We start from the raw sequence: 17,140 nt of genomic DNA, 5'->3' as shown, positions 1-17,140 counted from the left end.
TGTGGACCTGAAAGACACTTAAAGTAAGGTAACAATGAATATATATTTCATATTCTGAAGAGTGAAAAATATTCACGAAGTAGTTGATTCCTGGTAATGTGTTTTCACTGTTCCTTGTATTTTAATCTATATTATCAACTCATTGATGCTAATTGTGTTTTTTCTAGATATTTTTGGCAGAGCATGGGGACGTTTTGTCGCTGTGGACATTTTCCCATTGGGAATAGCATCAAGCTGTCAGCAGCTCATTTTATTTATGTCCTTCAGAAATCATTAGTAATGCATCCACTTCACTCCTTATCTGTGGGCTGCCTTCGAAACTGCTTCCCTAAGGACTAAAACCAATATCTCTTTTAAACCTGTATATTACCATTGGCACCGAGCAGCTCTTTCTTTATGTTAATCGACAGATTACATGTTACGAAACAATATCCTCTTGAACCACTATGAAAAAATTGTAATATACATTTTGACAGAGTTGATGCATTTTAAATCACATTGGAAGCTTGAGGACTGATGTTTGATTTATTTTTAATCTGTGTTCTCATGATCTGAGCTGTTCTCCATATATTTAAACAACATTTCAATAAATTTTGATATGCTTTCCCAGCGTCAATATATCTCTTTTGTTACACAATATATGTATTTAATTTAAATGCCCCCGATTCGCTTTTCAATTCACAATTTTAAATCAAGCGCTGGTATTTAATATGGAATTAATTTCATAGAATCATAAAATTCTAGAGAAATTGATTCTAATATATACTTTCAATATATACTTCTGAATCGGGTTTGTTGCTCCCGCTGTTGTTTTCAGAGGGGTTGCCTCTTTTACTTTAAAACCATATAAACATGTACACTTGCTCCAAAGGTGTAGAGAAGCTGGCATATATTTAAAAGCATAAACCTAAAACAAAAGCTGGAAGCACTCGATTTCTGTTGAGAGAGCAGCTTGGTTTGTATTCTTTCATTCTGAAATGAAAAAAAAGTACAACACATAAATCAGAACAGAACAAAAGAGAAACGGGATGTACCAGTATGTGAGATGAGAAGTGTCAGTACAATGACCTGTGCTTAAAAGAAAATCAAACGGTTAAGTGCTTGAATGTGATGTTAACTTGTGACAATTAAAAGCATAGATTGAAAAACATGTAGTAGCTGAGTCGGAGGTGCAAAGCAGTGATGAATTAAGGGGTAAACTAGATTAGAGATTGAAACAGAAGAAGATGAAACAGGATCCAGGGACCTTAGAAGGAAAGTAACAGGCCAACAGGCAGAGTGCAGACTCCCCCGCCAAAATATGGGCGTAACTTTGACTTTTTTGACTTTAATAACTTAAGTTCTTAGCCTGCTTTCTTACAGCAGGGGGATGCTGGTGATGTGGCGGCACTTTACGGGAGGGGAAGTAGGCCTGCCTGTGTGGAGCTTCTCTGCTACTTTTGCGTTGGGTAACCCATGTATTCTCCAGGAAGTGAGGTATAACAATTTGTAGTTAATTGTTAACTCTGGGATATGCTGTCCCATTAGTAACAGTGAATAAATGAAGATTTTGAATCAAGGGAATTTATCCAACTATGGAACTTGTCACCTAGCCATGAACATGAAGACAAGTGTGGAGAAAAAGTCTTAAATGTGACTAGGTCTTCAAGACTAAGAATAATTATTGTTAAGTATATAAATGCAATATTAAGAGCACATCTTTAAGTGAAACTGAAAGCTGTTATACTTGGGAAGGAGGGATCCTAATTCAAAGACACTTCAAAAATACAGTGCACAATAGAACTATATTGGCTGTTTGTTCTGAATGTATGGAATCTCTAACCCATGCTTTTTTTTCTTAAAGACCTTTTTAGCATCCTCAAGTTGATGATCATTCGAAAATGCAAAACTGAAGGACACGAAAACACCAGCAGGCCAATTAGGAACAACATTAGGCCATTTACCTTTGGTAAATTCCTCTTGGGCAACCAACTGCAATTAAACAACTTCCAGAGATTACAGTGACTGTTATGACACATCCCCTTATGTACTTTTATACATGATTATGTTGGCCACACTTAGAAAGTCATCCAATCTCCCTTTTGTTTGCAGTGAATCTGCACTCATTTCAGAGACCAGCTACTTGTCCCATACTTTACCTGCTCAGAAAAGGAAGACTGTCTGATATCTAACTTGATTCTGTGCTTACATGGTCAAATTTTAATCACAGGCCACCCTAAATCGAATTCAAAAAATCTATTCACATGGACGAAATGTAGTCCTTTCATACGAGCATGCAAACATTCAAATTAGGAGCAGGTGTAGGCCACTCAGCCCCTCGAGCCTGCTTCTCCATTCAATAAGATCATGGCTGATCTAATTGTGGCCTCAACTCCACCTTCTGCCTACCCCCAAAATCCTTTGACTATCTTGTTAGTCAAGAGTCTATCTACCTCTGACTTAAAAATATTCAATGATCCTGCCTCCACCGCTTTCCAGGGAACAGAGTTCTAAAGACTCACTTGGCACTTGGAGAAAAAAGTTCTCCTCACCTCCGCCTTAAATGGGGGACCCCTCATTTTTAAACTGTGTCCCCTAGCTCTAGTCTCTCCCGTAAGGGGAAGCAATCTTTCAGCATCCACCTTGTTAAATCCCCTCAGGATCTTATGTTGCAATAAGATCACGTCTTTCTCACCTAAATTCCAAGTTCATTTTTTCAAGGTTTATCATGATGACATGTAAATGATATTTTCATCTTGAATATGGCAGGATTTACCATAGCTTTTGGAAATCATTTATTTTTGGTGCTGTATTTTTTTGACATTTAATGGTTTGTTTCTGTGTGTGCACTAACAGTCCAGATTAGAGATAATTTTTCTGTACTGGACTAGCTTTTATGCAAATAGCCAGGGCAGAATTCTAAAGCACTTGACCATGCTCATTTGTATTGGAAACATTTTAAGCTAACATGTAGCATGCCAGTGACCTTTTGTGGGATTTTATGCCTTAAATGCAACATATTTCAGTTAATTGTGCAATGTGTCTCCAGTTTATTAGGGCAATGTTGTACAGGAGGTGCCCGTAGAGACTGAGGATGAGTTGATAGTCCTGTGTTGTTCCCTAGCCAGGGAAGGTAGGCTTCCATGTACGCGGCTCTGCTCACCAGTGTTCCAAATGCTGGATGAATTGTAATATTAAGCATAGGACCAACAGAGCATTACGCCCTCCAGCAACACTAAAAAAGAAAGAATTGAAGTTAGGAGGGAGCTCCCGGTGCACACTCCTAGGTCTTCACTATATTGGATTTGAAGGAATGCAGATCAGAGTTGCACTACAACATTTCCATTTGGTATTAAGCACAAACCACTTTGTAATGATGCAAGTTGTGTAGTATAGCTGACCAATTAGTGTTTCATGTCACTGCTCTCCTTTCCTTAACACTGAGCATCCCAAATCCTGGAATGAGTCTAACATGGGAGATTGGTGTGTTCTTTCTACCGGTAGCACAATCATGAGTCATCTGGTGTTATAGCAACTCTGACTTTATAGAGTGGGGCCTTCATGAATTTACAAACACTAAGAACAATTTAATCACCAAATGAAATCACTTCAGAGGCAGTGAAACATAGCATCAAAGTTGTGGAATGCTACCTCTTCCAAATACATTTATGTGATGCTGCTACATTAAAGAATAAATTAATATAATATTCAAAATGTCACTGTTCATTACCCATTATTTTATTCTTTGGATAAATTTGCGCACTCAAGGTAAAGGGCATTATTTTATCGAGAAATAGATGTGCAAAGTGCACTTTCCCACTTTAGTTACTCAGGTCTACAAATCTAGACCCCCTGTTCTGCCACAGGAATAGTGGGATCCTGGGCCACCAATTGCACTCAGCCCAGACTCCATCCCAAATTGTGGGGATGGAGTAATTTCCATAGTTAGGATGGACAGCCCACAACACTAGGGGTGCATCAGAGGCACCTGCTCCACTGTACCAGGGTTGGTGACCCAGCTATCCTGATAAGAGACATCAAGGCCTGGGAAGGATAGAAAAAAATCTATTGTTCTAAAGGGAGTAAAATGTTATTCTTTCAGAAGTAATCAATCCCTTCTGGCAATTTTTACCAGGCCCAATGTAAGACTTGCATCGATTTTCAAATGGCACAGCTTCTGTCAGGCCTTTAGAATGGCAAACCCAGCATCATTTATTGTTTGATAATTTTAGCTTTAATTGACAGTTGTACAGAAGAAAGGATCCCTTTTCAACTGTGGCATCCAGTGATAGTATCAAGCTCTCTTGTAATGGTTACAGGAATCCTCTTTGGCCTCATCAATGTAATAACCCCAGGCATCAGAAGATTAGTCTTTGTGAATTCATGTTTCATATGCCAACCACCTTTGTGCCCCTTGAATGAGATATTGCTTATTAGCTCTGATTTGTTAAACATTTTGATGCAACTTTTATTGGCTTGCTGGTCCGTTTCAGAGGGCAATTTCAGAGTCAGCCGCATTGCTGTAGGTCTGGAATCAAGTACAGGCCATACCAGGTAAGATCGGCAGATCTTGTTCCCTAAAGGACACTCGTGAACTAGGTGGTTTTAACAACAACCCTGTAGTTTCATGGTCACCATTACTGATACTGTATTCCAGATCTAGTTAAACTAAATTGAAAATCCCCAATTGCCCTGGTGTGTCTTAAACACATGTCTCTGAATCATTAGTCCAGGCCTCTGAATTACCAGTGGCAAACCTTTCCCAAATGCACTGCAGCAACCCACCTAGGCTTTTTCACCACTTCCCATGCACCTGCACCTGTACTGATTGGAAGAACAAAGACAGCAAGTGCATGGGAGCACCACAACCTACAAGCTTCCCTCCAACAAAAATAAAAATAACTGGAAAAAACTCAGCAGGTCTGACAACATCTGCGGAGAAGAATACAGTTAAAGTTTTGAGTCTGTATGACTCTTCATCAGAGCTGACGGACTATAGAAATGAGGAGAAATATAAGCTGGTCAAGGGAGGTGGGACAGGTAGAGCTGGGTGGAGGGCCAGTGATAGGTGGAGGCAAAGAAGAGATGGCCAAAGATGTCAGACAAAAGGACAGAGGGGTGTTGGTGGTGATATTAGCTAAGGAATGTGTTAATTGTGACATTATGGGTAGAAAGGATGAGCAAGTAACAGAAATCCCTGGTTGGGGTGGGGTGAGGGGAAGGGATCGAAATAGGCTAAAAGGTGGAGATGAAACAATGGATGGAAATACATTTAAAAATAATGGAAATAGGTGAGAAAAGAAAAATATATTAATAAAATATATATTATTGGAAAAAGGGGGATCGGAAAGGGAGTGGGGATGGAGGGGAGAGTTCATGATCTGAAGTTGTTGAACTCAATGTTAAGTCCGGCAGGCTATAAAGTGCCTAGTCGGAAGATGAGGTGCTGTTCCTCCAGTTTGCGTTGAGCTTCACTGGAACAATGCACCAGGCCAAGGATGGGCATGTGGGCATGAGAGCAGGGTGGAGTGTTGAAATGGCAAGTGACAGGGAGATCTGGGTCACGCTTGCAGACAGACCGAAGGTGTTCCGCAAAGCGGTCAACCAGTCTGCGTTTGGTCTCCAATGTAGAGGAGACCGCATTGGGAGCAACGAATGCAGTAGACTAAATTGAGGGAAGTACAAGTGAAGTGTTGCTTCACTTGAAAGGAGTGTTCGAGCCCTTGGACGGTGAGGAGCGGGGGAGTAAAGGGGCAGGTGTTGCACCTTCTGCGGTTGCATGGGAAGGTGCAGTGGGAGGGGGTTGAGGTGATGGAGGAGTGGACCAGGGTGTCCCTGAGGGAACAATCCCTGTGGAATGCCGCCAGAAGGGGTGAAGAGAAGATGTGTTTGGTGGTGGCATCATGCTGGAGTTGGTGGAGGATGATCCTTTGAATGCAGAGGCTGGTGGGGTGATAAGTGAGGACAAGGGTTCTGGGAGGGAGAGGAAGGTGTGAGGACGGATGCGCAGGAGATGGGCCAGACACGGTTGAGGGCCCTGTCAACCACCGTGGGTGGAAGACCTCGGTTAAGGAAGATATGTCAGAGGAACTGTTTTGGAAAGTGGCATCATCAGAACAGATATGACAGAAGCGAAGGAACTGAAAATGGGGTGGAGTCCTTACAGGAAGCGGGGTGTAAGGAGTTGTAGTCGAGGTAGCTGTGGGAGTCAGTGGGCTTGTAATGAATATTGGTGGACCGTCTATCACCAGAAATTGAGACAGAGAGGTCAAGGAAGGGAAAGGAAGTGTCAGTGATGGACCATGTAAAAATGATGGAGGGGTGGAAATTGGAAGCAAAATTAATACATTTTTCAAGGTTCCCTCCAAGTCCTTCCTGACTTGGGAAATATGACACCCTTCCTTCATCACCCGGTCAAAAGCCTGGAAATCTCTACTAACACCTCAGTGGGTATACCTACCACATGGACTGCGGTGATTCAAGAAGGTGGCTCACCTTCACCTTCTCAAGGGTAATAAATACTGGCCTGGCAAGTGACAATGAACAAATTTTTAAAAAATGGTTAGTTTTAAACTTGAACTCGTGATCTTATAAAGTGAATTGAGAGTTCCATAGATGATTTTCTTTAGTTACCACACAGCAGCTTGTGTCCCTCAGCCTGGGTTGTATTTGAATATTGGTCAGAGCATTGAAAAGAGAATGGGTATCCAAAACCTTGCCAATTAGGTTTCATGTGGCCTCCAAGCTCCACCAATTCATTCCGCAAATCTCAGTAAACTCAATCTGTTATGATGAATAAATTATGAATCAGAACACTTAATTTATTGACAGCAACACATCTTAAGATATAGGCATAACATTGGAAATGCAGAATTTAAACTTGTGTCCCAAATGTCCTGAGAATGCACTGACTGCAGGGACCATTGTTCACCATCAGAATTATCAGTCCATTCCTGCATGGAGAATTCAAGGTCAAACATTTGTGATTCTCTGATAATGTGCTTGCAGTAGCTGTGTCCACCAGCACATACTCAAAATTGCCCTTGCCCATTGCTCTTGAGGCTCCATAGTATGAGCCAAATGAGATCCATGGATACCAAATTTTTGGATATCCTTGTGCTCGCACTTTGCCCAATGTTAACTCTGCAAGTGGATGGATTTTGAATGGGTTCAAATTGGACCCATTGAGTCAACCAATTCACAGATACTATCTATTCAAGTGTAGTTTTCATTTGTGAAAAAAATGAGCATTTGCTAATCTTCAGATGCGGGCATTAATTTACCACCTCCCCCCAATCCACTCAATACACCTGAAGGTGCTCAGTTGCAGAATATGTAGCAGGGAGGATAGGGTCTTATCTCCATCCTCGATCAGCTTTACATTTCTAGTATGTGACACATTCTCCATTGCAAGAGGACTTGGGAGTGGTCAAATGTCCATCCTCTTGGATGAGGCATATTGCAAGCAATGGAGGGGGAACTATAAAAGGAGGGAAGGTCAGAAGATTTTGTTTTTTTTTAAATAAGTAAGCTGATTTTGCATTGCCCAGTGACAAGTGCAACACTTAACTATTAATTTGAGCAGTAAAGTAACTACATCTCTCCTATGATTCACCCATAGCTTGGTTTAATTTCCTTAACGAAGAAGATCTGTCTTAGTAACTGTAGCTTTACTCAGTTTCTTATCAATTATTCATTGTCTAAGTAAAGCTAGATTTTTCCAGATCACATTGTGTAATGGAACAAGGTTTTTTTTTTGGCCTGAATTTTTGAAGTCATTTTCTCTCTCTCTCCCTCTTTCAGCATTGGACAAAAACAGCCAAATAATGAGTAATCATCAAATGGGTAACTTAGCCTAAAGTTTACCATTGACAATATTAATGGACAAACTGTTTTGGTATAACATTCCTCTATGTTGACACTGTAAAGCACAGAAGCAGGCCATTTGGCCCATCATGCCTTTGCTGGCTCTCTGAAAGAACAATCAATTTTAATTCCAGACCCCTGTTCTTTCCCATACCTTGTCAAATGTTGCTTTTCAAATTATTTTTCCACTTTCCTTTCGAAAGAAATTATAGACTGTGCTTCCGTCACTGCTTCCGCCAGGCGTTCTAGGCCGTAGTAAGCTTCTGTGTAAAAATAAGTCTCCTATGGTATTTCTTCTTTTCCTTAAGGTGCAGCCTCCTTGCTGGAATATGATTCCGTGAATGCTCAGCAGCCTTCTGGCTATTCTTCATGTCTGATCACAGGGTGCCAGCCAGATATTCAATTATCGGTGAACATCATAGCCAAGACCAGTCCTGACCTGACATACACATTCATGGGGCAGAGTTTTATGTTGCGCTGGGGTCCCTGCCCCCTCCCCCCACCCGGCATAAATTTTTTTGGTGGAGCCTGCCCCCACTCCGGCGGGTTTCCCTGCAGTCATCTAACTTTCAGCATGGCTCAGACCGGACTTCCACCCCCATCTGGGGATGAAGTCCCACCACCAAGAGCTGCCGACCAGTCAAATGGCCGGGAGCTCTCTGATCCCAGTAGCACCCCCTGGAGCATATGAACAAACAAAATAGGAGCAGAAGTAGACCATTCGGCCCATCGAGCCTGTTCTGCCATTCAATAAGATCATGGCTGATCTGTTTGTATTACTAATTCTACATTCTCATCTACCCACGATAACCTTTGATTCCCTTGTCTAACAGGAATCTATCTACCTCTGTCTTAAAAGTATTCAATGACCCTGCCTCCACCGCCTTCCAAGGCAGAGAATGCCAAATTCACACAACCCTCTGAGTGAAAACAATTTCTCCTCATCTCTGTCCTAAGAGGGTGTCCCCTAGTCCTGGGCTCACCCACAAAAGGAAACATCATTTCTGCACCCGCTTTGTCAGGGCCGTTCAGGATCTTGTATATTTCAATCAGGTCACCCCTCACTCTTCTAAACTCCAGTGGAAACAAACCCAGACTGTCTAACATTTCCTCATAAGACAACCAACTCATTCCAAGTATCAATCTAGTAAACCTCCTCTGAACAGCCTCTAATATATTAACACCCTTCAATAAATAAGCACACAGTATTCGAAATGTGGCCTCATCTTTTCACAAAATGCTTTCCTACCTATCTTTTTGTCATCTGTAAATGTAGCTACCATGCCTTTGCTGCCCTTTTCTAAGTCATTGATATAAATTGTAAGAAGTTGAGGCTCCAGCACAGCTCCTGCGGTGTTCTGGTGAAGAGTCATATGGACTCGAAACGTTAACTGTATCCCTCTCCGCAGATGCTGTCAGACCTGCTGAGTTTTTCCAGGTATTTTTGTTTTTGTCTCTGCGGGATCCATTCATTTCATCCTACCAATCAGAGAATGACCCATTAATGCGTACTCTCTGTTTTCTCCCAGCCAGCCAAAGTTCTATCCATCCTAATATGTTACCCCCTAACCATGAGCTCTTATTTTCCACAATAACCATTGTTGTGGCACCTTATGGAATGCCTTCTGGAAATCCAAGTACAGTATGGCTACAGGCATCCCTTTATCCATAGCACATGTTACGCCCTCAAAGAACTCCAATAAATTGATTAAACATGGGCCAGAATATTGCTGTCGGCATGAAGGAGTGGTCCTGACACACCAACACGCAAAATGACGCATGATGATGTCGGGCGTGTGTCCCGATGTCATCACGTCATTTAGATATTTCGTTCAGCGGACATGCACTGGAGGTGGCTGCATGCCCACCAAACTATCAAAGGCCTATTAAGGCCATTAGGAAATTAATTTAGCTAATTAACATCGCTGTCCGTCCAACCTTAAGGTTGGTGGGCAGGCAATGAGCCCATGGCCTTCGTATTTTTCAGGAAGCCTCATCCACGGGCGGGATGAGGTTTCCTGAAGGTTTAATAAAATCAATAAATAAATTTTGCTAAATTGACAAACATGTCTCAGCTCATGTGACACTGTCACATGTGGGGTCATGTCTAAATAACTTTTTCTTTATTAAAAAGTTGCATTATGTAATTAACCTCCCTGAGGCAGCTCTATGCCTTAGGGAGATGCGCATGAAAGAGTGCAGGCCTCGACTCTCCCTCCTCCCCCTGCCCGCACAGGTAGCACTCAGCGCTACCGTTTGCGTTTAACGCTATGCGGGCCTTTATTGGCCCACCCACGTAAAATGGTAGCACGCAGCCAATTGCAGGCGGCGATCAGCTCCGCGCCTGCCCCCACCTGCTCGCGCCCGGCCCACCTGACATAGGTAAGTTGCTGGCCGTGATTTCCCTTTCACAAAACTATGCTGACTCTTTTCCGATTACCTTGCGTTTTTCTAAGTGCCCAACTATAACCTCCTTAATGATTGATTCTAGCACATTCCCCACGACAGACATCAGGCTAACTGGCCTATAGTTTCCTGTTTTCTGCCTCCCTCCCTTCTTGAATAGAGGGATTAGATTTGCTACTTTTCAGTCTGATGGAACATTCCCAGAATCTAGCAATTTTTTGAATATTAACATCAACGTGTCCATGACTACATTAGCCAGGTCTTTTAAGACCCTAGGATGAAGTCCATCAGGACCCGGAGACTTGTCAGCCCACAGCTCCATCAGTTAGCTCAGTAAGGTTTTCCTAGTGATTGTAATTGCACCAAGTTCCCTTCTCCCTTCTACCTCCTGATTTGTGCTTATTACTGGAACGTTTTCTGTATCCCCTGTCATGAAGACAGAAGCAAAATATTTGTTTATTTCATCCGCCATTGCCTTATTATCTACTATTAACTCCCTATTCTCACTCTCTGGAGAACCAGCACTCACTTAACTTACCCTTTTCTTTTCTAAGTACCTGTAGAAACTCTTTCTATCCATTTTTACATTTCTAGCTAGCTTCCTCTCATACCCTAATTTCTTTTTCCGGATTAAACTTTAGTCATTCCCTGCTGTTCTTTAAATTCTCACCAATCGTCTTTGTGCAGTTATGTGCTTTTTCCTTAAGTTTGATGCTTTCCTTAACTTCTTTAGCTAACCAAAGATGGTGGCTCCTCTCCTTAGAATATTTCTTTTATAGCAGGAATATATTTATTCTGAAATATCCCCTTAAATGTCTCCCTCTGCTCCTCTATTGATCTATCCTCTAGCCTAGTATCCCAGTTCACTTCAGCTAGCTTAGCTCTCATCCCCACAGAGTTGCCCTTAATTAAGTTTAAACTACTTGTCTTAGCCCCACCCTTTTCTCTTTCAAATTGCGGGTAAAATTCAATCATATTGTGGTCTTGATACCCAAGGGTGCCTTCATTCTGTCACATTAGACAATACTAATATAACCTGCTCTGAAGAAGTGTCATACAGACTCGAAACATTAACTCTGTTTCTCTCTCCACAGATGTTGTCAGACCTGCTGAGTTTTTCCTGCATTTTCGGTTTTTATAACCTTCTCTCTGGTTGGTTTCAGAATGCACTGCTCTAAGGAACTGTCTGGAAAATATTCTATGAACTCCTCACCCAAGCTACTACTGCCAATCTGATTTTTCCAGTTTATGTGTAGATTAAAATCATCCACGATTATTGCTGTCCCTTTATCACAAGCACACAATATTTCTTTTTGTATATTTCGCCCTACATTGTGATTTTTTTTTATTCATTCACGAGATGTGGGCTTCACTGGCTGAGCCAGCATTTATTGCCCATCCCTAGTTACCCCTGAGAAGGTGGTGGTGAACTTCCTTCTTGAACTGCTGCAGTCCACGTGGTGCAGGTGCACCCACAGTGCTGTTAGGGAGGAAGTTCCAGGATTTTGACCCAGTGACAGTGGAGGAACAGCGATATATTTCCAAGTCAGGATGGTGAGTGATTTGGAGGCAACCTTACAGGTGGTGGTGTTCCCATCTATCTGCTGCCCTTGTCCTTCTAGATGGTAGTGTTCGTGGGTTTGGAAGGTGCTGGCGAAGGAGCCTTGGTGAATTCCTGCAGTGCATCTTGTAGATGGTACACACTGCTGCTACTGCGCGTCGGTGGTGGAGGGAGAGAATGTTTGTGGACGTGGTGCCAATCAAGCGGGCTGCTTGGTCCTGGATGGCGTCCAGCTTCTTGAATGTTGTGGGAGCTGCACTCATCCAGGCAAGTGGTAAGTATTCCATCACACTCCTGACTTGTGCCTTGTAGATGATGGACATGGGGAGTAGGAGGTGAGTTACTCATCGCATGATTCCTAGCCTCTGACCTGACCTTGTAGCCACAGTATCTAACTAGCTAGTCCTAATTACTGTTAGCAGGCCCGTAGACCACTCCCACTAGTAGCTTCTTTCCCCTGCCGATTCTGCATCCTAATCTCCTAGCCAAGATCATCTCTAGCTATTGCACGAATATCATCTTTGATTAACAGTGCTACCCCTCCACCTTTACCTAGCTTCCTATTCTTTTTGAATGTCATATTCCCCTCAATATTCAGGATCCAATCCTTCTCATCCTGCAGCCACATCTTCATAATGGCTATCAGATTATTTACTTCAATATGCACTATCAATTCATTTACTTTGTTATGAATGCTACACACATTCAGATATAGAGCCTTTAGTTTTGCCTTTTTGTTATCTTTATAACATCTAGTCTTGACTGTTGGTGCCTTCTGAGGTTCTTTCCTCTCTTTCCCTTCCTGCCATTCTCTGACCCTCATTTCCCACATTACTGTTTTGCTCTCCTGCTTTGGCTCTACCCCATGACATGCAACATCTGCCCAAGCTTGATCCCTCACCCCCCTTGTTTAGTTTAAAGCCCTCTCTACCTGCCTAGTTAAGTGGCTCGCGAGAACACTGGTCCCCACACAGTTCAGGTATGGACCATCCCAACGGTACAGCCCCCACTTCCCTCAGTACAGGTGCCAGTGCCCCACGAACCAGAACCCACTTCTCCCACACCAGTCTTAAGCCATACATTCACCTCTCCAATCTTATTTGCCCTTTGTCAATTTGCATGTGGCTCACTGAATAATCCAGAGATTATTACCTTTTAGGTCATGCTTCTTAGTTTGATGCCTAGCTCCTCATACTGACTTTGCAGAACCTCTTTCCTGGTTCTACCTATGTCGTTGGTACCCGCATGGACCACGAAAACTGGATCCTCCCCCTCCCACCCCAGGTTCCTTTCCAGCCCTGAGCTGATGTTCTGAATCCTGGCACTGCGCAGGCAACACAGCCGTCTGGATTTTTGCTCTTTGCTGCAGAGAACAGTGTCAATCCCCCTCACTATGCTGTCCTTTATTACCATTATATTCCTATTTGCTCCCCCCACTTGAATAGCTTCCTGTACCATGGTGCCATGGCCAGCCTGCTCATCCACCTTGCAGACCTCGCTTTCGGTTACACAAGTTTTAAGCATCTCAAATCTGTTTGACAGTTGCAAAGTCTGAGACACCTTCACTCCTGTCTGCTCGGTCATTTTACCTGCCTCAGTCATGATCACATCCTCCTGTCCCTTACTGCTGATTAAAACAGACATCTCTATTCTAAGAGGTGTGATGTCTTCTGGAGCAAAGTGTCCTGGTATTTTTCTCCCTCCCTTATGTTGCGCAGGGCCTGCAGTTCTGCTTCCAGATCAATAATCCTGACCTGTAATTTTTCCAGCTGCTTACATTTTCCACAGATGTGTTTTCCCTGGATCATCTTGGTGTCCAAGGGCACCCACATTCCATAGCTGTAACATAACACCTGCCCTGTCATTGTTACACATGTTATTTAGTTACTTTCTGAATTAATTTAGAATTATCCCTATGTTTACTGCAATTTACTGTGCTTGCTAATTGCTAGCACCACCCACAAATAAAACTGAAGGTTATATGATTCCATTATTTTATTTAACACCTAAATTAACTATTTTATCTTGTATTTAATTTAATTTTAATTTAGCTTTAGTTCTTTTTATTTATAGGTCTACCTTAACTCTTGTGTCCTAAGCTGGCAATTAACACATCCAGTCCCCAACAGAGATTGTCTCTGGAGCCAGATGGGGAGGTAAGTGGGAGGTTTCGGCAGGCCAGGTTAGCAGGTACTAATGAGGGGCGTTGGCTGGCAGGGTGAACAGCCAGGGGGAGATGGGGAAACCCAGGAGGCCCCTTCCCCCTGGAAGACCATGGGGGAAAGGGCCTCTGATGGGCCGAGGGGGTCTGTAAAGGCAGTATGCTTCCTTACTCACCAACAGCCCAAGAGTGAGAGCTGCAAGACATCCCACTTGGCACGGCCTCTGCCCGATACGGGAAAAATTGCAGTGAGGTGGGAAGAGGCCCCTAAGTGGCCAATTGCCCCGTCTTTAAATATACAATGTAATATACTTTGGTATGTAAAAAAATTGTTTTGCATCTTCGAATTTTTCTAATTGCACCACAGTCACTTGATGAATGACAATTTTTCCATAAATTGCAGCAGTTTCATAAATAGCTGAGTATATATGGCAGGTTTGTGACTAAACTTCCCTCGTGCTGCTGTTGTCCTATACTTTTTGTATTGATGCAAAGTGGTTTTGGTTTATCTTTGGCATGCACATAGCAATATAATTCAGGCTTCAGATCCTAATCTGACTCCTAGCTACACTAAAGCACATTGTGTGATCCTTTCTTTGTAGACTGTCTTGTACTTTCATGGCTTCACACCAGATCTTGTATAAAGGTATTCTTTTAATGTTCAGACATTTAATTGGAATGATCGGAGATTGTATAAATGTAATAATGAGTCTATTCAATGGAGCCGATCTCTTCTGTCTTAAAAAGAACTTACACTTGGAAGCAGAGCTCTGCTAATGCATAGCTTTCTTCTGGCAATGTGTGATCTGCAGCCTGTGGGTATAAATGCAGTCCTCCCAGGTGTGCTTCCTTCTGTACAGTCAATAGTCTCAGACTGTTCATGCACTTTAACAAAAATCCTATGGGAGGGAGATATTATATGCTAATTAAAATGAACCTTAATTGCATGTACATTTTGTGCCTTAAAATGAACATAAAATTGTTAATTATATCCACTTTGTCCCTTAATTACTTTAATTGATGTTTTTTGTTTGCAACATCTTACTTCATTAATTAGCATTGAAAACTTTAGATTGATGTGACAACCTCCAGCGTTAGAAATGCAAAACTCCAAGAATGTCAGTATTATCAACATATTGCACATTACCCACAATAAACTATATTTTCCTTTACTAAACTGAATATCAAACTTCAATACAGTAATCCACAAAAATTGAATACTTATTAGGTTTGTTTGTTCCATTACTGATAATAGTAAAACTACAGGTCATCAGTTTAATCTCAGTGGTGGGAAAGCTTTTAAGGATAACAATCTGAGATAAAGTTAACAGTCACTTCTACGAGTGTGGATTAATTAAGGAAAGCCAGCATAGATTTGTTAAGGACAGATCATGTTTAACTAACTTACATATTTTGATGTGGCAACAGAGAGGGAGCATTTGATGTGTACATGGACTTCCAAAAGGTGTTTGGTAAAGTGCCACACAACAGGCTTCTCAGCAAAGTGGAAATATGTGAAATAAACGAGACAGTGACAGCATGGATATGAAGTTGTCTGAGTGCCAGGAAACAAAGAGTAGTGATAAACGGTTGTTTTTCAGACTGGGGGAAGGTATATAGTGTTTTTCAGGAGCCAGCATTGGCACAATGGCTTTTATGATATATATTAATCGCCTAGACTTAGGTGTACAGGGCACAATTTCAAAATTTGTGGATGACACAAAACTTGGAAGTATTGTGAACCGTGAGGAGAAGGATGATAGACTTCAAGAGGACATAGTCGGGTTGGTGGAATGGGCATTCACGTGGCAGATGAAATTTAATGTAGAGAGTGTCAAGTCATACATTTTGGAAGGAAGAATGAGGAGAGGCATTATAAAATAAAGAGTAAAATTCTAAAAGAAGAGAAAGAGAAGTGGGACATGGAGCTTTTTGTGAATAAATCATTGAAGGTAGCAGGACAAGCTGAGAAAGCAATTACTATTGCTTATGGAACCCTCAGCTTGACAAATAGAGATTTGTGTACAAAAGCAAGAAATTATGGGAAGCCTATATAAAACATCGGTTCGACCTCAACTGGAGGGTTGTGATCAATTTTGGGCACCACACTTTAGGAAGGATGTGAATGCATTAGAGAGGGTGCAGAAAGGATTTCTGAGAATGGTTCCAGAATCGATTGGAGAAATTCTGATGAAAGATCATCCCAACCTGAAACTTTAACTGTGTTTCTCTCTACAGATGCTGCCTGACCTGTTGCATTTTCCAGCATTTTCTGTTTTTATTTGATTTCCCACATCTGCAGTATTTTGTTTTCAGAGAAATTGGGGCTGTTGTCCTTAAAGGGGAGAGACTGAGAAGAGATTTGGGTTCAAAATCATGAGTGGTCTGGACAGAGTAGATTGGGAGAAACTGTTCCCATACCTGGAAGAGTCAAGAACTACAGACACCGATTTAAGGAGAATGACTAAAGAACCAAAGACTGTATGAAGGAAAAATAGATACGCAGCAAGTGGCCAGGATCTGAAATACACTGAATATTGAATTCAACAACTTTAGGTCCTGAACTCCCTCCTCCATCCCCATCCCCTTTTTGTTTCCTCCCCCTTCCTTTTGTTTTTTCCAATAAATTATATAGATTTTTCTTTGACCACCTATTTCCATTATTTTTAAATATTTTTAAATCTTTTATGCTCCCCCCACCCCTACTAGAGCTATACCTTAATTCCCCAACCATCCATTCTTAATTAGCACATTTGTTTAGATATATATCACCAAATTCAACACCTATGTGTTCTTTTGTTCTGTTGTCTGTGACATCTTTTGATGATCTGCTTCTATTACTGCTTGTTTGTCCCTACAACAACACCATCCCCCCTCCACTTATCTCCGCCCGCCCCCCCCCGCCCCCCCACCCCACCCCCCCCCACACACACACACACGCACACACCTTAAACCAGCTTATATTTCACCCCTTCCTTGGATTCACCTAGTTCTGTTGAAGGGTCATGAGGACTCAAAACGTCAACTCTTTTCTTCTCTGCCGATGCTGCCAGACCTGCTGAGTTTTTCCAGGTAATTCTGTTTTTGTTCTGAAATACACTGCCTGAGAGTATAGTGGAAGCAGTTTCAATCAATCCTTTCAAAAGGGGATTACATCATTATCTGAA

The sequence above is a fragment of the Carcharodon carcharias genome, chromosome 8 (genome assembly GCF_017639515.1).
Source record: "Carcharodon carcharias isolate sCarCar2 chromosome 8, sCarCar2.pri, whole genome shotgun sequence".
Taxonomy (NCBI): Eukaryota; Metazoa; Chordata; class Chondrichthyes; order Lamniformes; family Lamnidae; genus Carcharodon; species Carcharodon carcharias.
The sequence above is the reverse complement of the archived record's forward strand: the minus strand, read 5'-3'. Positions refer to the sequence as shown.